The 22,797-nt window shown below is 37.3% G+C and overlaps 1 protein-coding gene across 2 annotated transcripts in view; it reads left to right on the forward strand.

Moving 5' to 3' along the window:
- The first annotated feature begins 4,598 nt into the window (after positions 1 to 4,598).
- The window catches only part of sulf2a (sulfatase 2a), a 31,380-nt gene continuing 13,181 nt past the window's right edge, over positions 4,599 to 22,797 (forward strand). The window contains exon 1 of one of the 2 annotated variants that reach the window (XM_084395213.1): positions 4,599 to 4,764. The gene's annotated coding sequence lies outside the window, so the exon portion shown is untranslated. The remainder of the gene's footprint in view (positions 4,765 to 22,797) is intronic. The other variant, XM_084395215.1, reaches the window with a different exon arrangement.

Raw genomic sequence — 22,797 nt, forward strand, 5'->3', positions numbered from 1 at the left:
GAGCATATGAGCATTTAAAATCGAACAATACACGGTTTTTATTAAGATTTATTTTTTCTCTGCTAAAATCATGGTAACATGAATATTGTCTTGTTATACTATTGAGTATTTTAACGTTTATGCGTCAACCCCATTAATTTCCATTCTAACTGTAATTAAGTTTTTTCTTTATTTTAAAGGGGGAAAAAAGTATATTGTCGATTATGTCTTGTACTGAACCCTGGATTATTCCTTTAAATTGAATTGGGTAAACCTTAAATCAGGATGAGTTTACTGCTGTTCCATAACATCAAGCCATAAGAGGAATGCACGAGTAGCAGTAAATCCGCATGCCACTCAAACGTCTATGTTGTCTCTCAATATTTAAGACACCACCATTCAAATCCATTGTAACGGGGAGCTCCTTTCCTAAGGTAGCCATGGTGATCACAAGGGCATCGACCGATTGATAGAGATGCTCTTTGAGCCGTCAGGAATAAAAGAGGAGCAGTTTTGAAGAGGCAATGTGGGGTGATGGAGGAGGGATTCAGGCCTGAACAAAATAAAATGCCCATAGAGAATGGACTGCTTTCAGAGGTAGAGAGGGGTTGGTCTAATTTGCACAAAGTCTTCTCTCTCTTAAACCAGAGCTGACAGCAGACGTTTTTATCAGTGAGGAACAACTTGCATAGAGAAACGCATTCATTTCAATGTGGAGTCCTTGCCAGGCACAATGGCCCAGCAGGATGGAACATAGCCGTCCTTTTTGGAAAATCAGAGTAAACATTATTCCGCCTTATTTATTTGCACGAGCAAACAACCGTGTCCACGGGAACAAAACGTGACTTTTAGATGTAGGCCAATTGTTAAAAATGCAGGTGGAACTGTTTTTATCCATGTTTTTTTGTATCCATTGGCATACTTTGGTATACATTGTCGTTACCAGTAAACGTACTAAGCTTGAACACACCTACTTTTTTTGAGTTCTGGGGCTGCTTTTCCTTTATCTGGTCCAACTTACAACGTGTGCTTGAAATATTTTTGTCATTTTAGCCAAACTGGTGGTGGTGTACATTTTTGTGTGAAATCTGGTTATTGAGGACTGTCACTGCTTTGGAAAAAAGTACAACAAAATATGTCCTCATGAGGAATGACATCAAACACTTGTTCACAATCTCAATCTCCATGCTGAGACGGGCCAAAATCTCTCAGGATCTGAATCTAGACATCTCATTCCTCCGGGAGAACATGCATTAATAAATCATGTCTTTCCATTTAGCGATGAGATGTGTGTGTGCGTGCACGTCATCTCTTTAGAGCAACATTGTTCCAGCTGCTCATGTCAGTGACTATTGAGTCCATCAAATGTTTTCATGATCAAAAATGACAATTAGTTTCTGACTTTTGATTTCTATCACCTGTTTAGCTTTTACAGCGTGGACATTGAAATCACATGCGAGATTCAAATTGAAGTAAACCAATCGGAATCTTTTTTTTTTTCTGATCAAAATAACTATTACAAAAAGATTGAAGTCGAGCAGTTCGCTGTATCATTGATGCTTGATCAAAATGGAGGCCTAGCAAACACTCCTTATTTATTATGAATCAAATGTCGTTTAGTCATTTTGATGTAAATTTTCCTATAAAATCGAGAGAAAACTTTAGTTTGACTGTGATAGTTTCATTTTCATTAGAGATGCTGCCTGCAGCTCCTGAGATATACAGTGTGGAAGGGGGCGGATGAGTGATTAGATGTCCTCTTCCTCTGATCGTTTGTGCCTCTGTGCAAATAAATAACCTGCGAACGCAAATAAACAGAGGCATCCATCATGTGAGCGTTCCAAAGACAGTGACTGATTTCTTTGCGAGACTCCTGAGGGAGCAGGATACGTGACACTGCCACTTTCATTGTGAGAAATGACAGCTGCCAGTGAACCAATATGCACATGGGTGACATTATCACTGAGATGTAAGAGACGCTGCACTGGATGGGTGAGCAGTCAAGTTTGCGGTTTCTACTGGTGTTTTGTTTTATCGTTTGATGCAACTTGACTCGATTTTGATGAACAGCATGATTAGGTGTTTCTTTTTCAGAACGTGTTTGGGAATTGACATGGGCTTAAAATTAAGATTGTAGCAAACAGACTAGATGTGTTCTTTCTTTGTGCTAAAGACACAATGTTAGGCGGTTGGCAGGGCATTGCTATACAGTTGCTAAGGTGTTCTGAGTGTTCTTTATTCTGTTATGTATTTGGAAAAGTGTTCTGGGTGGCTGCTTGGGGGTTTTGTAAACCCGAATAAGTTGGAAAAACTCAAGAAAAATTAGGTCATCATCTACATCAAACATTTAGTACTACATTTTAATTGCTCTTAACTTTAAGTTAAGCTAATTCTTACATTTAACAAAATTATCACAATCTCATTCTCAACTTAAATATTTTTAGCAGTGAAAAAAAAAAACTTGGTTTGCTAATTCAGTAAGTGCTAACTTGCTAATTGGTAACACAATGCAGCAATAGCATAGCAATTGCTGAATGAGTACGGCAATATAGAACGTTTAACAGTATATCGGTTCTCAAACCAAGCTCATGCTCCACTCGTCACCATGATGGTAACCCCCCCCAAAAAAAAACATATAACAGAAACTCTTCTAAATTAGCATAGCAAAGCATTAAACACTAAATTTCCCACTTAATATTAATATTGCACAAAATAATTTGAGCATTTACTCTCCCGTTTGAGTGTCATGGCAAAGCATGGGACATAGAAATCCCTGCCCAGTTTCAATTAAATTTAAGTTTGTCTAAATTAAAAGAAACAAGTTCGTAAAACTCAAAACAGTGAAACAATTCAGATGAATTAAAATGTGTCAGTTTTGTGAACTCAAGAGAAAGAACTTTATAAATACTCAAAAAGTTAATTTGATTTAACTCATTTGTTTAAGTTTACCCTACTTAAACAAATTAATTATTTTGAGCATTAGTGTTTACAGTGCAACAGTCAGGTTCCGGAAGTAAAAATCCCATTCATTTTCTCCAATTTAGGGGAATTGATTGTTAATGATAACTTGTAAATTGTTTTAGACAGAGCTACGAAGTTGTTAGTTGGTGGTATATGCTTTTGTTTTTAGCTATCAGCCCACATTATTTTCACTTCTTTTTTTAAGTAATCATGTTTAACAGCAGAGTTCCAGATCAAATCCATAATTCGCCAAAAAACAAACAAAAAAAACCCTCCACCAATCAGAGACAAGCAAATCATGCCAAAAGAGCTCAGTTGTGCTCAGTTGTTATTTCTCAGTTGTATATTTCTCCATAATTTTGATTCAATTATAATGTCATTCACAATGCTGATTGTATTCTTTCCCTCATTAATGCCATAGTCTTGTCTGATTTTCAAATACTTTCTTGCTTCAAATGAAAGTTTATAATGTTGAGAAATCACCTCATGGTTTTGTTCATGGCTAATGACTCTTAAATGACTTTTAAAAAATCCCTATGGGAGAAACTAATGGGAAAAATACTACCGGAACCAATGCCACAGAAAAAGTGGGCGGGCACTTTTGCACTCTTGCTAAGCGGTTTCTTACGGTTCCAAATCAAAAGAGCCCAATCCATGTCTCACACATGACAGTTCCAAAATATGACCCCTTCATTGCATTTTTTAAAAGTTGTTTAATCATCTAACAAGATTAGAAAAGTAACATTACATATCTTCTCAATATGCTATACACAGTTTGAAGTACTGTTTAAGATATTGAATGTTATAATATAGCCTACTTAATTATTGAAGCCACACCTCTTCTGTGAGAACTTAACTAAACCATAAAATACTTTCTATAAGTGTCTTTTTTCACTTCAGTTGTAGCAGTCTGTTCTATTCTAGTTTGAACAGTTGAAAAGTTGATTTTTTTTTTTTACTTTGGATACATTTTAAACACATTAATATTTAAACAGTTGTATTATTCATTTAATTATCCTCCGAAATTCATCTGTATGCATCTGATTGTGTGTGGGGGGGGGGGGGGGGGGGTTGTTTCTTGAAGCACTTAACTTTGCAGTTTGTCCGTGCCCCTGTTAACAACCCTCTGCTCTCCAGTGCTTCTGATAGTTGCCAGCCTAATAAATACTCTCTCTGTAGTCTGTACCCAGCGATCCATTCCCCTGCCCTCCTGCTCCAAGATTGATCCCTTATCCCCACCCCTTCTTTTCTCTCCCCGCTGCCAGACCCGCAGCTTTAGAACCCATGTGAATAGGTGAAGCTCTGAAGCTCCAACAGATGGCCAGAGCTGCCCTGATTCAGTCACACTGCTGCTGGATGAATACCGGCTCAGAGAGCCCAGAAAAAGTGGAAAAACAGAGTCCGAGGCGAGCAAAAGAGAGACAGAGAGAGTGATAGAGTTTCCTCCATGTGTGTGGGAGAATAAGGGAAAACAGGGACGTGTTAATATGCATGAGGGAAAGAGTAACTGTGTGAGAGAGGGAAAGAGAGACAATAAGAGAGGGGAGTGCACGATATTGAATTGTAGATTAAGGGACTTCTTTCTCTCCCGCCCTCTTTTATTTATCTGCTATGGAACCACGCCTCCTTTCTTTCACCTCTCTGTGTGTCTATATCAGGGGACCGGCTATGAGAGAGCCCACTTGTACAGCTGGCAGAGGGGGAGTCGAGTCAGAGGTGGTCTGGCGAGGACCGAACAGGTGACGGATCATTATATCCCTGAGTTTAACATCTCCTGTTGTTTCGCTGTTCCTCAGGAAGGATTCAGAGGTGGGCATCAGTGAGGTAAGTGCCTTTGTCCCCAATTACCGCTTGGTACCATCACCTCTTGTCAGATTTGATGCCAGTAATGGATGCACAGGTATATTTCTCTATTGTTAAAAGCGAATTATAATTTGATACTCTTTCCAGATTGTTATATGCACAATTCTGCATTGCATGAACCTCAATTTTATGTATATCTGAAATTACTTCAACTGATATTATATATATATATATTTTTTTTATAAAGACCAAATCATTGCCATGGAGAGGTTCAGAAAGTTGTGATTTCTTCCCATTTATTAAACCTTTTTTAGGTTTGTTTCTTCTAGTCTTCTCAGACTCTTCATGGTGGCGTCGCCATAGTTCTTGGTTTTTCGCATCTCAAATATTTGTCCCTCATACTCGCAGTGTGACTGAAATGGTTCTTACAACGTCTTTGTTTGTGTGTGATTTTGGCCCTTTTAAGGACTTTAACAAGAGTCTGTCGTCACCCCTGTAAATTGCTACATGACTCACTCTGCATTTTTGATGATGAAGAGCTGCTCTCTGGGTCAAGTAGGTCTATGGAAGCAAGTGAGGTTCGGAGTGCTGGGGATTCGGTGGGTAAAAATATGCATCAGTGAGCTTGCGCTTGTGTTTTCTGCGTGAGGCTATGAGGTAATGACAAAGGTGATGGGGGCTGAGAGATCTGTGCCTTAGTCATTCATTATTTACTGTGCACTGTCTCCACTTAGCCCCAAAACAACTGGCCTCCTTTTCCTCTTCTGTCATCTGAACCAGAGCTGTAGACCAGGTCCTATGACGTTTAGTTCATCAGACCTGTACAAATGAGTTCACATGGTCAATTTCACAAATTTGCTTCTTTGATTAGTGACCTAGAAATATTGCAGAATCTGAAATATTTCTTGTTCAGTTTACGCCATAGCGTTTGTATCCATTTTGAATGTAAGATTTGGTGGTCTCATTCTTTTTGGACCATACACTCTCAGAAAAAAAGGTACAAAAGCTGTCACTGGGACAGTACCCTTCAAAAGGGTTCTAATATGTACCATTTAGGTACTAATATGTACCTTTGAGGGACTAAAATGCACTCTTTAGGTACAAATGTGTACCTTTTGAAAAGGTACCGCCACAGTGACAGCTTTTGTACCTTTTTTACTGAGAGTGTATACACAGAGGCTTCCAATGCATACAGTACGCTTTCTTTTTTCAAAGATTTCTTAAAGTAGTTCAGCAGTAACTTTAGAGCCGAGTGAAACTGCTCATTTGGGACCTCCGTCTGACAGCACAAAAAAAAAAGAAGAAGGAATTTGATCTCAATTTTCTAATTCCTGAGTGGGAGCTATTTAGGGTTCATTTGCATATGTACATCCAGGCCTCAATAGGGTTCTCTTATCCTGTGATGATTTTATCTAATTTACAAGCTGGAAACCTATTTTTGGATTTCTTTGTCTACTGTAATTGACATATTGTTGGTTTTTGGGAGAAAGTCCACATAACCGATTTGTGTTTTAGAGTAGCTTCGCTAATTTTATGCAAAGTTCAACCCAGTGTTGGGATGTACATTAAATCTAACCGTGATTGTAAAATTCACAGGTTTTTTCCTCCTAGTCTTCTCAGACTCCTCATGTTGGTGTTGCTATTGGTCATGAGAAGTCATCATAATTTGACCAAAATGGCGAAATCATTAGAGTGAACGTACATTTCAGACTTAAACCTAACCACAAAGGGCAGGCCCACCCCTAACTGAACTGAACCCCTAGATCTAACCATGATTGTAATTGAAAAAAACCTATTTAAGTTGTATGTTTTGATCCAAGTCATACAATATCATATGATTTCGCCATAAATTGTCATAAGTGTGCTAGCAAAGTTTGAACTTGTAATGGACAGACTGGATCTTTATCTTTTGACAAAGAAAACTGACATTGAGCAGTTAGAAATCGTGGACTCTTCTCAAGTTTAAATCACTGAATTGCTGAGAAGTTGAGTTTGATTAGCACTTTTTAATAAGTTAATTGGCTTTTCATTTGGGAACATACAAGGTTTGATACTAAACTGAAAACTGAACTGTGTTGGATGTTGTGGTCAGATAAGCTTAAGAGATGTGCAAGATTTAAATGAAGCCCTGAACAATCTATTTGCTTTTTATCCCAAAAATCTGTCAAAATTAGATGGGAGTGATTACATCCGAGTGATTTTTATCAAAGAGTCTGGACACGAGACAAATCCGAACCCGCCCAGAGCACGTCTATGTGAGACACGAGATCTCATTTTCATGAGCTGCTGAGAGCAAAACAAGGCCTGGTATGAATCTAAAGTATAATTTGAGCCCGGTGCCCACCGTCTTAAATGTTAATGCTGACTGGAAGTCTTTGATGAGTGATTTGGAGTACAGCACCTCTGGCGGTGCCCTCTGAGGCAGAGAGTGATGTGAATGCATTATTACAGAGCTGTGCCAAGATACGGCAGGTGTCCAGCGGAGATCTGTAATTACATCCTGCCAAGAACATGGAGAGCATCAATCTTAGATCAGAATCAGAATTTGTAATCAAAAGGCTTTTTTTCTTTTTCTTTTATTCAAGATCAAATGCATTTTTTCCCTCACTAATCAAATAAATGGTGAATGTTTACACTGGGAATATGGCATTGCTGTTGGAAAACCCTGCTCAAAGTTTTGGGGTCCTCATGTGTCATTACTCATCCCTCAGGCACCTCCCACTGTAAACTTCTCTTCCATCAGCCATGAACATTCAATACTAGAATCCATCTCTCGTCTCATATAACATTAACATCTGTCACAACAACAGTAATTGGACCACTGATGCTCAGATGAGATGAGTATATTGGATAGGCCTTTAGAGTTTTGGTTTCAGTTTTTCCCTGAACATTTAAAGAGAGAGCTCACCCAAAAATTCAAGTTAGGTCATCATTTACTCACTCTCACGTCGCTCCAAACCTATATGACTTTCTATATTCTGCAGAACGCACAATAGGTTGTAAAGAATGTAAATAACTGTTTTTGTCCATTCATTGTTGGGACTTTCACTGGATAGACAAATAATCACAGAGACATTTTTTATTTATTTAAAATGAACTATCCTTTTAAGGCATTTAGCAGATGTTATTATCCAGAAATTCTCTGAAAAGTCAGTTGTCATCACAAATAAGACCATTTTGATCAACAAATGGCAAGAAAGCACACCTAGGCTAATAAAGATTTAAGTCCTAGTGTCAATTTTAGCAGGAATAGGGAAGGAGTGGAGGGAACATAATAGCGGTGTGATGTGGAAGTGCTTGGGTTTAATAGGGTGGCTGCAGCATTCGGGATGAGCTGCAGAGGTTTGATTTCATACCCAGGGAGACAATTGTAACAGTCATTGGGACTAATGGTGAACTGCACACTAAAGTAAATTACAGTGACTTAAAAGTTATCTGAAGCACTTCTGGCCAAACAGAGAATCTATATATGAGAATATGGAGAGTCTGCTAAGTGATTTGATCAATATTCATTGAGCTTTGAAAAACATTGTTCATATACTTTACATGTAAAGATGTGTCTTTTTGCTCATTTTGAAAATGGAATTTCTTTGCCTTATTCTTGCCCTCAGGGTTCTCCCAACTGAGTTATGGGTTCTTGCTCAGACTTCAGCTCACATCTACCCATTACTCTTTCTGACTTTCTCTCGCTCACCGTATCTATCTCTTGCTCCCTCAGGAGCTCAGCCAGCTTTGTGGCTGCTTATTAACTTTTACGGAATTATAGATTTCCGAAATTGGATTTTCCCAACTCACTAAAGAAAGCAGATTAGCTGGCTACTCTCACATGCACCAGACTTTTTGTGGCCTGAAACTTAACTTGAATGTTTAAGTATGGACAGTATGGACAGTTAGTTTGGATGGCAGGTTTATCTGTAATTCCAGTAGGTTTTTTTCTTCTCTAGTAGAATCAGATTACACTTTAGCATTAAGTATTGTTGTAGTTGGCTTAATTCATTAAATTGTAATTTTAGATGAACACTATGGGCCCTATCATACACCGGCGCAATGCGTTTTTTGCTAGTTTCAGCCCGACGCAGTTATCATTTTCACGTCCTGCGCCACGTTGTTTAAATAGCAAATGCATTTGCGCAGCAGCAGCACACAAACATGCCAACTATTAAAAATAAAAGGATTACTATTTAAAAGATGAATATTGTGTACATAAAGATATAGTGGAATCCGGCTTGTCCCGTAGATGGTCTGCTCGCGCGCTTTAACCTCACGCACTAGTATATCCGTTCCCTCTCTGGAGATGCTTTCAGTTTTTCCACTTGCAAATTTCGCCATGTAAATAGCGAATCCGCCAAAGGCGTGAGCGCAACTGGCTTTTAAATGGAATGGGAGATGAGACTCTGGTTGGTTTTTTGCACGTTACGCCCAAAACACACCCATTACTCATTAAGAGAATAGGGACAACCCTTTTAGACCATGCACCGGGCGCACCGACTATTTTTCCCGTCGTTAAACTAGCAAAAGTGGATTCGGACACGAGATGTGAGCAGCACTGTGCTTAAATCTATATACCAGCCTTTATTGTTTAATTATTATATTATTTCTGTTCTGTAACATATAACAATGTTGTATATGTAGATTGCAAATTCTAATTAATTTGTATAAAATCCTGGCAAAATAACTGTACAAAAAAAAAGTATAAAAAAAAAATCAGTGGGCTAACTCAATAACTCACTAACTCAAGGGAGCTCTTTTTTTGGCACATGTCGAAATATTAATTGGGTGAATGAGAGGCTTCTGGAATCGATTGAGAGAGATCTGGACCAGACAGAATCAAACAAACGTGGCCCGAGGGCCAGTCTGCACCAGAACTGAAAGCACTGATAAAGCTCCCATTATATAGACTACATATTTCTCATAAATTATGGTGATGTGCACATTTCTGACATTTATACATTAAACTTGTTTTGTTCCTTTTCCCCAGATTTTATAAATGATACTGATATTTGTATTTCACTGCTATAAATATATAAGTATTATTTTATATAAATATTTATATAATTTAAATATAAAAATAAATATATTCATAAATATATTTGTCTTATTATAATTTTTTTATTTAATAATTAGAGTTATTTATTATTTCTATTTGGCTGTTACGTTGGAGAGCTGAATTTATCATGATATCATCATAGCAGATGTGTGCACGATAGTGTGAAGGTGGAGTGATGACTGCGAGTGTCAGCTGTTAAAGCTGAATCATGATAAATGGCATATGTGAATAGAGAGAAATTCATTTCTGAGGGAAGCATTTACTTGAAATGAGCCATATTGGATGATTGATTAAAAAAAGACCCACATACATGTCAGGTGTTATCTAAGTAATAGTCTGTCCCAGACACAGATGTTAAAACAATCAAGTTTATCAGAGTTCAATCATTGGGCCAGTGCTTCGCGATTTGATACAAGGCCAAAGTATACAGAATGGGTTCAAGTCCGAGTAATTAAGTGATTTGGCTCACAACAATAAAATGGTATTGTTTTTAGTTAATCTAACAAGTGTTGAGGAAAGATACTTTTAAAAGTAATGTGTAACAATATTGCATTACTTCCTAAAAGTAACTCATTGTGTTAAGTAGTTACTTTTTATGGAAAGTAATGGGTTACGTTACTTTTGGGTTACTTTTTTTCACCTGGACTGGGGTTGCTTGTTTTTTTTGTTTTTTTTTTATCATATTACAAAATAACACACATTCAAACAAACAGACAGGCAAAATGGGGAGCAACAGACATATTATCAATAATTTAGCAATCTGAAAAAAATAAAAAATAAAAGGGTTGATATGTCCTTTATATAATCCAATATGTTGGAAGAAAAACATTGCCATGCATCAATGGTACTAGGTTTAGCTTTGTTAATTCGTGCTGTTGTACATTCACAAGTCACTATTCTGAGGAGGCTATGAATCCAATATGTTTTTGCATACATGCGCGGAGTTAACCAGTTCTGTATTATTGTTTTCTTTGCAGCTGTAAAACCAGCAAACATCATTCTCTTGTGTAATTAACTTATACAGGAGTCAGAATCATCATTGAGAAGACATAAACCTGGATTAGACATGTAATCAATTTGAAGTAAGGAGGACAAAACTAAATTTACATGAGTCCATAGGTTGACAACAATTGGACACTCCCAAAACATGTGAAGAAAAGTACCTGATGATACAATGTTACAGATATGGCAGTTATTGGTCGATTGAAGTTTCATTTTAAACCTTTTGTAAAGAGTTATGTATGCTCTATGGATGACTTTGAAATGGATAAGACGATGAGCCAAGTTTTTAGAAGTTAAAATTAGATGCTTGTTTGTTTTTTAATAACAAAAGGTGAAATAAATATTAGTCTCAGGATGAAGAAAATAAAAATTCACGCCTGTATTAGATTACCTAATTACCTTTCAGCTATGCTTAAATGTGATGTTTATCTGAAGTCATTTGTGGTTATTACTAGTATGGTTAAATTGGATCATCGAAGGTCAACAGTAAAGACATTGCTTAATAAAGTGAGATTGAATACATAGAGTATATTTGTGTTATTTAACATATTTAAATATTGCAAGTTTGCGTAACATTCTGAGTTTGTGTTTCACTGAATCTGTTTTTGTGCAAGTGAGATGAGTAAATGCATGCTCACATTTAGTCTAGATCTATAATAACCGCATGTTTACACATCACACACAACTTCCTACACCTTTACTCCCGATTTGTGGGTACTTGAGAGCTGTCAGTCAATAAATGGCAAAACAAAGTAACTTATTTGAAAAAAGTACTTATTTGAAAAAGCAATTTTGTTGTAAATTGAAAAGTAATGCTCTACATTACTAGTTACTTGAAAAAAAGTAATCTGATTACATAACTAGCATTAATTGTAATGCGTAACCCTCAACACTTAATCTACTCTGAAATGTAGCAGAAAACATGTCTCCTATGTGTTTGTGTGAGAAAGTGCATACTATTTAGAACTTCATCCTCCCTTATGCATTTCTCCTTAGTGTTACATTCATTATAATTGGTTGTGGGTGGCAGCGTGGTTAAGCCTGATTTGGGACTGAATTGTTGCCTAGTTTCTGCACAGCCCCAGAACAGAAATAGAACAGGGCCTATTAGTTTTTATCTTGCCATGTATCCTGCAGTGAGTCGAACAAACAGCCCATTACACAGTTAGCTGTGCACTGAGTAATGATGCACAGCCTTCATAAGAACCCACGTTCAGGAGCATCTCTGCCCATCATACTATTTTGAGTCCTCATTTATATTAAATGGCTGCCAGAGTCACTAATAGCCACCTAGGCAGTGGGAGACAGGGAAGATCAGTATCAGGATCCCATGATCTCATGTCTTCATGAGTGTGTGAAGTAATGCAGTTTTCATGAGCTTTCATGAGAGACCCGCCCTCTGGACATAATCAAGACCAAACCAAGGACTAATGCGTTTTCAGTTCTGTACATAATTACATCAGCATCTGTGGTGTTGAGGTGGAGCATTGACAGATCACACCCTAGAGATTTACCGCATGTTAATGAATTGTAAGAATCGAAAGGAGCTGTCCATCAGCGGGTTTGAATTTGAGGCTTGGATTACTGTTTGTGTACTAAAATGGTTTTTGCTTGGTGATGTTACAGGAAACCGATATAATCAGCTATTCTGTTTGAGGCATGATCATATACTTCAAAAGAAAGTCTGTACACTTCACCTCTCGTCCCCTTTCAGGCTCTTTTTTGAATTTGCCTTCAGCATAGCAAGATAAAACAGCCACTGCAACCTGGAAGAAAGAGAAAGAACTCTTCAAAGGCATAGTGTATGTGTTGATATATATATATTTTTTTGATTTTTTTAAATTTCCTTCTTCCAATAAGCCCTTGAAGTTTTTCATTCTTGCACATTATTGCATAAAATCCTTTGGTCTTTCTAACTCTCTCCACATAAAACCTTGCTGTTTACATAATGGGCGTAAGCACGGGCTGACTTAGTTTTAAAGGAGGTTTCTTGTGGCTCATGGGAGTATATTTAGTTTTAATAGAGTCAAATGGAGTCAAACATTTTTTAAATGGATTAAAATAGAAAATAATGTATAATACTGTATATATGCTGTAAAAAGTGTTTTTGCTGTTGTTGTAAATAAAACAAGATTGTTGAAGTAAGTTTTACAAGAAAATACTATTTCAGTCTTTCAGAATTGAATGTTTAATCCAACTATTTGTGAAATTTACTAGCAATTTCTGAGTGAAAATTGTTTCTAATTTCAGTGTACAAACTAAATAATATACATACACAAAACTATACATAGCAAACACTAAAAAAAAGCACACACATCACCAGCAAATAGCTCAAAGTTGGTGCTAAACCGAAAAATAACAATACATTTCTGTTCCATTAATGGGGTTCCATTTATTTGAAATGGAAATCTTTTGTAACCTTGTAAATATCTTTACTGTCACTTTTGATCAGTTTAATGCATCCTTGCTGGATAAAAGTAATATATATTTTTTGTAAACGTACTGACCCCACACTTTTGAATGGTAGTGTATATATTAAAAACCCCTGATCTTCTTTCATCAGGGATATCGCCCTACAATCTAATTAGGAGTCAGATATTAAAATGGTGAGCTGTGTGCTGGGATAATTGATTCTTTCCACTCGGTGCACATGAAAAAAGCAGACAGCAGGAGATACCCTGCTTTGTCAACATTGGGCGATGTGCCCGCTTTTTAAAAAAGGCGCCCAATGAAGCAACATAGATCGTGCCAACAGACATCCCACACACAAAGGTAAGCCACATGCGCCTCAGTGTGTATGGGGAAGACTGAATTACCTCCTGTTTGTGTGAGTGGGTTCGCCTGGCAGGTCAGTGGGAAATCATACACTCTTTGTCTCAGTACTTTTTGGCTATCATCAGAGGAACCGTCTAACTGTCTCTCTCTCCTCTGGCAAAAACGCTCAAACCCTGATAATTACCCTCTTCCTTTGAGAGTTATCAAAATGGACAACTCTCCCGCTGCTTTGCTAATTACTTTAATAGGTTAAGATAGAGATTAGCGGGCTAGAAGCTTATTGGGTATGTAATGTTGATAGTAAGTGAATAATTCCTCTTACCCTTTTCTGTGGTTTTAAAAATTAGTCTTGTTTATTTTATTTTCAATCTCTATTTTAAGCCTCAAATCTGCTGTACTTATGCAATCATCCATGTCGGGCACAGGACCGCAGATCATATCAGCTTGTGAGCGTTCAGGGTCATTAACTGAATGGCCCACTCTATAAGTCCTGTATTGCTGTTCATTCACCCTAATGTCGAAGCCATGTCTGTGGAGTCATTCACTATTGCAATTTATGGCCTGTTTTATAGAGGTTGGGTCAAACTCGGTCTCTCATCAAGTACTTTAGCTTTTTGTGTAGCCCTTTCCTCCCTCAAGCAGATTCTACCCGAACCTCTCAATTATTGGCAGTAACCACCTGCACTGTTCTATTTGTGAATGTAATGACCATTGTTATCGGCAGGGAAGTAAATGTAGGGAAAAAGCAGTGGAAATTGAGGGAATGGTAATAGTCTTTTTTATGGATTACAGATTACGATCATCAAAGGGGCAGTTTAGAGGGTCCAGTCTCGCCACAGGGTAAAAGATGCAGACATGGAGCCCCAATGAAAGCGTCATTAACGAAATGGGCTTTAGTTCAATGTCTCCACTTTAATGGCCAGTTACCAAATGGGGAAAAAAAGTGGCTATTGTAACCGGATACCATGTAATGATTAAGTACTGTATACGCTTAATGTATATACTGTAACGTATGTGGGAACTGTGTAATACTACCTTGGGAAATCACATATATTTTCCAAATTGGTTCCATTTTCATTCATTTGGCAGATGTTTTTATCTAAAGCAGCTTACATTGAGAAAACGTATATCTTGAATGCATTTCATTGAGATTTTCCGAAAAATCAAACCCATTTTCATAGTGCCATGCTCTGTTGATCTACTCTTTGTGCAACATAGATACTATGTTTTCTATGTTTTGTCCTGCGTGTCATTGATTCTTCTGAACTGGCATTTGAGGGGAAATTGGGCAAAATATTTAAGAAACCAATACATAAGCAGGCGGGGCATTTGAAGAATTTTATGATTGACAGGAGGGTAAATTCTGAGTAAATCTATGAGTTCTGTGCGTGCCAGTCATGGGTTGTTCGTGATATGATTAAAGACATTCATGCACAATTAAAACACAAAGAGATGGAAATGAGAATTAATGATTTTCACCAGATGTTTTATTAATTTGGCACTTGTATGTGACAGTGGGGGTATTTATTTCCATTAAATATGTCTGTTTATGGTTATGTGAGTGTGAGAAACTCCCTTCGATATGGATTACACATTACAGCCAAATTCTGAAAGACAGGAACAAATGATAGTGATAAGAACTGTCCAGGAAAACATCCTTAGTACTTGGGTACTTAGTCAATATGAAGCTACATTGGCATATTAAATAAACTATATTTCCAATGTACTGAGGGGAAAAAAAAGAAAGAAACCAGGAGAGTTATGGCTGTGAGAGTTGTTGGTATGGGCATCATACCAATGGTTAGACATTAGATATGTCTTGGTTGTGGCCAAAATAGAGCATCCAATTTTTGAAACATTTAGACATATTGCAATTTTAAGTTGTATTATTTTTTTTTTAAAGAAGCTGTTTAGTTTACAGTTTAGCTCTTTGTCGCCATCTCTGTTCGAAGACTCGGCTCGGCACAGCGCGGATGAATCCAATGTTTTGAGGAGAATGTGCGGCTGTCAGTCACCGCGCCGGTGTGGATACTGTCATTCGGAATCACAGATTCTACTTTTTGGAAGTATGACTAACATAAGAATTTGTCATTTGAACAAGTAAGTAACATCCACTTTTGTTCTGACCAACTAAGGAGAAAAATCATTGCAGTAAATCGCGCTGATTAAATCTAACTATCGCTTATCATATCACATCAAACCGTGCAAATTATACTTTGTTCTCAAATTGTTAATGTTAACAACATAGCAAGCATTGCGTGTCTACATGTAATGCCCTTCCGATATTATCCTTGTTTTCGCATGGGCCCGGTTGCAGTCTCTTTTTTTTCTGTAGCCACTCCGAAGCCCGAACAAAGTCTTTTGCATTTTACAACGGGAGAATCTCCAGTTGTCACTGGTGATTGTCGTCTGAACCTTTCTGGATCCGTCATCAAATTGATAAGTTTAATTATATCAAGTGCGGTGAGAAAAAGCTATAAATCTCCACCTCCAACATCCTCACACACGCAATATAGCCTACTAGCCGAGACACCTTCTTTATGTGTACAGATGTGACGTAATGACGCAAAGACATGCTCGAATTTCCCGCCGAAATCCACCAGTACCACTGAAATTAAAAACATTATTAACGAGCTAAGGCAAGCAGCTAGTTTTGAACACTGGCTGGTTATGTACTTGCTCAGATTTATTTATAACCCAAAAAAGTTGTGGAATGCAGCTTTAAAGACTGTTAGATTGAAATTTAAGATGGATGTAAGATGGGATGTTCTTTTACTTCGGAAAAATAGCTTATTAATTCCCTACAGTATAACATTTCAAGGTCCATATTTCATAACTTTTTCATGTTTCATTAACTTTTTCTTTCGCTTAAAATATCCATAGACAATCGGAACAGTTTATATCTGATTAGCGGAGATATCTTGTGAAGACTCGGGTCAGTGTGCTGGGCATTGGACCTTGTCTAATTCCTCTTTTCAAGTTCCCATCCATCCCTGCACTTCTTAAAGCCCTTGTGTGTCTTTGGCAATGAGGCCTGTAACATGTATAGATTTTGGAGGGGCTACCACTAAGCCTTCTAATCTAACCACAAAGAGAAGGAAGGGAGAAGGAGAAGAGGATTAGGATGAGGAAAGTCAGAAAAAGAAAATACCAACAAGCCGCACATCCCCAGGGACCATCTCCAGCGAAGATTAGAAAATCTCCACAGTGGCCACACTGACAGTGGGAAGGGAAGCCCATGTGAATAACTGCTAATGTTCATGTGCTGGAATCCACAGGGGTCAGGGGCGTTAGATGTGATAATTACACTTTCTGCTGTGAGCTGTAAGTGCTTCTTTGTGGATGGAATACTGAAGATGGTTTCAGTGAACGGAGGGAGCTGCGTTTTAAAGGGATACTCCACTTTTTTTGGAAATAGGCTCATTTTACAACTCCCCCAGAGTTAAACAGTTGAGTTTTACCGTTTTCGAATCCATTCAGCCGAACTCCGGGTCTGGCGGTACCACTTTTAGCATAGCTTAGCATAGATCATTGAATCGGACAAGACCATTAGCATATCTCTCAAAAAAATGACCAAAGAGTTTCGATATTTTTCCTATTTAAAACTTGACTCTTCTTTAGTTACATCGTGTACTAAGACCGATGGAAAATGAAAAGTTGCGATTTTCTAGGCTGATATGGCTAGGAACTATACTCTCATTCCTGCGTAATAATCAAGAAACTTTGCTGCCGTACCATGAGTATAGCAGGCGTAATGATATGACGCAGCGCCTGGAAATAGGTCTTATAGGTTAGACAAACTTAGTCCCGGTCATTTTGTATGTTACTGAGCTGGGGACTATTTTCAGGCACTGCGTCATATCATTACTCTTGATTGGGAGTTGTAAAATGAGCCTATTTCCAAAAAAAGTGGAGTATCCCTTTAAAAGCTGCAATTTGGGGTTATTTTGCTTTTGAAAATGTAGCTAGTTTTTATTTTTATTTCACTGTGTATTTATATTTCCAATCCCATTCCAGTTTTAGTTCATTTTAATTGTTTCACTTTTCGGAAAAGTACTAGTTTGTATTTTTATTTCAGTATTAGATTTAATTTCTAGTTTTCATTTATTATGCCAACAGGTGGCAGCAAGTGAATATTTCGTTCAACTGATTCGTTCAAAACACTGATTCATTCAGGAACTAAATAATTGATCATCTATATGAGTGAGTCATTGAGTCGATCAATTTGTAATTTATTCAGGAACAAAACACCACTACTTTGTGTTGCTTGAAGACAACAAAAAGGTTTGGTTATAACTCTTTTTGTTGGTGGAGCAACAAAGGTTTGTTTTGGTTTTCGTTCTCCATTTAAGCAACTTTAATTTTAGTTAATAAAATATTTTCCAGAGCTAGTGTAACGGAGGCCAGTTAGTAAGAGCTGTGTGAGTAAAACCTCACTCCCCTGGTCTCAAGAGGTGCATTAGCGACTGACGCTAGATACATGTGGTCTTTAGCGTACTTGTTACGCTACTTGCTATGCCTCCCATGCTGGAAACGCTGGTTTGAAACCCATTCGGAGCGGTGCGAGTAGAACCAGAGGGGTTATATTGGTGCCGTGACCCGGATGGGAGTGAGCTTAAGGAGGGTGAGTGTAACGGTGGTCAGCTATTAACCACGAAGCAAGTAGAACCGGAGTTTTTGTCATTTGTAGCCATTTTCATTAGGGATTTATTACATTGACTTTGGTGAAGTCATGCATGTTATTTCTGTTTGAGGCACAATGCACACTGCATTTGCTGTGTGAACAAAAAGATGAATGTGTTTCTTTTTTTCACCACTGAGCCAGCTTACTGAAATGAGAAACCAATACTGTCTGTAATCATCATTAAGTCAGGGCCATTACCCTTACCCTCTCCCCCAAGTCATTTAGAGGAGACAAGAAAAATTGGAAGTAATTAAAATAAAATGAATGACGTACTGGCATCCTGTAGCGTGGCAGAAAGCAGATTGTAAGGAAAGCTGAAACCTGATACTAAGTGTTCAATACAAACAAACAAATCTTTCACTACAGACTCAAAGTAGATGTCACATGCATTAAAGCATATAAATTAATTTAATGTATTTGTATATCCTATTCTGAGTTTTAATATGGATACAATGTATTTATTTTAATGTGATGAACATCTTGATATGCAGTATGGTCCTGCTCTCAGTTTCTCTACCATTAAAAACCTAAGGCACAATTTCTCCTTCTGCATCCGAATATGTAAATGAAGTCACTCTCCCCTCTCATTTTATTTCTATCTTTCTCACTCCATCTACTTATTTAGTCAGAATCGGATGAGTGGAGCCAGTGCTCTAGGAAAGACTAATCTTAAAGGATTTTCCTGGCAGATAGCAGTGGAAAAACCATTTTTTGAGGTTGAAAAATGTACCAGAAACTATTTTCTCCTCCAGTTGCTTGTTAAGACCCTGATATCTGGGGTCCACATGAAACCCTAAGGCACAATCACAGCACTGCTGATAGTGTGCGAGGGCCAAAGATTTTGGGGCCTACTACTAAGATAAGCATTTACTTTAATCCAGTTTTGTCAGTACTTATTATATTATCTACATAATGATTTGAGTAAAAAGTTGTATTGAAAAATTTCCATTAATTTGATTTTTTTTAAGGGGTGTTTGTCCCCTGTTTGCTTTAAAGGCAGAAGCCCTCAAGCTCCATGAGCTACAAAGTGTCTTTGTTTTAACATTCCCTATTTTCCCTTAAATTAGATTTTGAATCCAAAATTCCCATCTTCGTTCTGAGACTTTTGGACCCCACTGTATGTGGCCCCTCTGTCCTTCTGTCACAGGACATACGGAGGGCGATAAAGTGGCCTTAGACTCCAGGGTGACTCCTACAAATATCCCCTATTGGCCACAGGGATCAGGACCACCACGCTTGCCTAGTGCATGCCATATGGTTGCTGACGGATACGGAGGATGGGAACTGGATTCCTCTGCTCCTGACGGCAGGAGTACATATAATTTGTTAATCGGTCACCGGTTAGATGCTGCAATTAGTAGGGGCAACAACAATTAGCAGTAGGTTCCTGTCTAGTTGATTGATATTTAGCCTCACATAACACTAGTGCACATATTTAGTTCAAAACTCATTTTAGTCAGATTCAGCTAAAAAGAAAAATCTTATCTTTGATGCATTTGATATTTAGCTTCTTTTTCCCTCCTTTTGTTCTTGTTTGAAAATTGTCAGTGTCATTTGTGTTCAGAGGAAGCATCTAAACATGGCTTTTCATCTGTCCATTATCAGCCACTGCGATAACAAGCAGACGATTATGATGATTAACGCTTATTCTGACCTTTCTTTGGTCTTGTTTGAAGCTGAAACAGAAGAGGCTCATCATTAACTCACTCAGATATCAGCTTAAAGATGCTCAGCTAGCTGGAGGAAGCTGGATTAAAGTGATACACTCTTAAAACTCAATTTTATATGCTTATACATAACTTCTATTACATTAGTATTCTGATCTCAATATACAGCACAAACAAAAGCATTTGTAGCATAATGTTGATTACCACAAAAAGTCATTTCAACTCGTCTTGTGTGCCTTGTTTTCTTTTTCTTTCTTAAAAAAGAAGCAGCAGAAATAAACATTATGGTGGAAGTGAATTTTTGGAGCTGAAGCTTATAATTTTTTTTAAAGCATTGATTATTATTTGAGCTGTAAAAAGAAGTCATCAAGATTACAGTTGTTTTCGAATTGAAAGGTTTATGGCGTTGTAATGTCATAGCATCAAAGTTGTGAAATTGAATATAGCCTTACACAGAAAAGGTTGGTAGACAATTTTTTATGCCAAAATCATGTTAACTTGCATATTGTTCATGTCTTGTGGCTATACTCTTATAACAGCGAGAATTTTTTATATTTATGGATTGTGTCCAATTCACTTCTGTTATCACATCAATATACTACATATCTTTTTTTTTTTTTTGTAAAGTTGATAATTAATTATGATTATTAATTATGCCACAAATGCTGTTTGAGCTTAATATTCCATTAAGCGAGTTCTTCATTAACTGAAGAAAATAGGTAGACTACTTGAGCTGTCCTCTGTGACATCATGTAAAGCAATGCTTTATATGGGTGTAACCAATATATTGTCACAATATATCGCAATACAAAAATGCAACATGGATAGTGACAATCTGCACTGTGTATAGTTCACCCAAAGTAAAAAATGACTGTGTAAGACATTTTTTACGTTTACAGAGTTTTAGTGTCTGTAGTACTACATTATATATAATGTTGAATATAATGTATAATAATGCAATGGGGGAATATGTGTGTGTCCTGATAATGCCAAATGTCTTATGTTACCAGTAAAAAGTGGCCTACATTATTTTAAATATATCTAGTCAGTGACAGAGAGCATTTTCGTCTAAAATAATTCTGTATTTTCAGCTTCAGAATCATGATTATTTTTATTCTGGTGTCACCATTGTCCTGTGCATTGGGTTACCAACACCAAGTCAAAGCCTATTCCCCAATGAAATACCAAATTTAGCATTTTAATCAACAGTAAAAAATTTTTTTTTAACCTTTACCATATGTTTTGGAGTATCGCAATAATATCGTATCGTGAGTTCAGTATCAAGATATGTATCGAATCGTGATATGAGGGTACTGTTACTTTGTTTCTCATTTGCTCTCTGCTGCTTGTCATCATAGTCTTGTGATGTAAATCTGAGGGTTAGGTCAGTGATGTTTACGGGACTGTTGACTCTGACCAGTCTAATTCGTTAAAGCATGATTTAGTGTTCACACAGTGCTGACATGCAGCTTTTCGGCTGTTTATCATACTGCTGATCAAGGCAGAAAACACCATTTGCTCTTGATAATTGTCTGTTCAATATTTGTTTAAGGAAAATGCCGCCCCTGCAACTGCTCACGGCATCATAAAAACGCGCGAATCAATTGTTGTAGGTGCCATGGTGTATATGTTCCACTCCAAACAAGTAGGGAATGATGGATACTGATGTTGACCAAATCTGACGCAAGTCCTTTTGGCCACAGTTTGCCACAAAAGGGCCTGATGTACAGTATTCAACTGGAGAATCCACATATCCCCCCCACCTCACTTTAAACTGGCTGGCAGATAAAGGTCTTCCCCATGAAAGAGGCTTGTCAGACCATTTGCATCTGAATACCAACTGCTGTTGGCAAATTCAAGGAGACTTTGGAAAGTTTGCATACTGAATCAGAGGGTGGACGCACATTCCCCAAGCCATGCCAGCATAGTTATGAGGGCAGGAAGTAAAGTGATGGCGGTACTTGAGAGGCCCAGGGCACGAAAGTTGGGTCAAGTGCACTCTATGACACCTGTGTCAAATGGCTCTTAGCAGTTTATGTTGTTCTGTCATGTAAAAAGCATTATTACTGTCGTTCAGTAGTACCTGCATTCAGAAAGAGCTCATTTTCTTTGGTCCGATTTTGTATGACTTTTTGTTATTGAAACCATCCTGTTTGTAAAATTAGCTTTTACACAAAGTCATATATCATGCAAAAGTAAAGAAAAATTATCTTGAAAATGTTCTACAGACAATTGAAAACAATTATTTAGCAATTCAAGCAAACAAAAAGACACAATTAAATATCGCACTGCAAAAAAGTTCTTAATATAAATTTCTTTTTTTTCTTACCAGCAATATATCTTGATTTCTTTTAATACCATTTATACATTTTGTACTTGTTTTATGCAAGTTTTACTTGTAAACATAAACCTTGCACTCTTTTGCTACATTTATGCTTAAAAAAAGAAACATTTGCCAACGGGTTAAGAAAAATGAAATGATATTATCTGAAAATGAGTTTGAACTATATATTTACATCTTGTTGAATTTATATATATACAAACATACATAGTTTTATGTATTATTTGTTTAAACTGCAACTTTATTGTTTTCAATCGTAGAACATTTTCAAGACAATATTTTAGCTTTTGGATTTTTTATTAAAATGAACTTTTTACAACTAGCTCCAAATTGATAAATGTTATTGGATTTTTGCTAACATTTGAATGAGATTTGATATGTTTAAAATTGTTTTACTGAGGCGTTTATTATATCCCTAGGCTTGTCGTACCATATCACGTCAACCCAATTTACAACGCGAGCTGGAGGCAAAACGCTGACAGCAGCAATAACAGGAGCTCAGCGCTAAAGGACATGCTGGCAAGCAGAATGGTAGATC

Source organism: Rutilus rutilus, assembly GCF_951802725.1.
Source record: "Rutilus rutilus genome assembly, chromosome: 22".
Classification (NCBI taxonomy): domain Eukaryota; kingdom Metazoa; phylum Chordata; class Actinopteri; order Cypriniformes; family Leuciscidae; genus Rutilus; species Rutilus rutilus.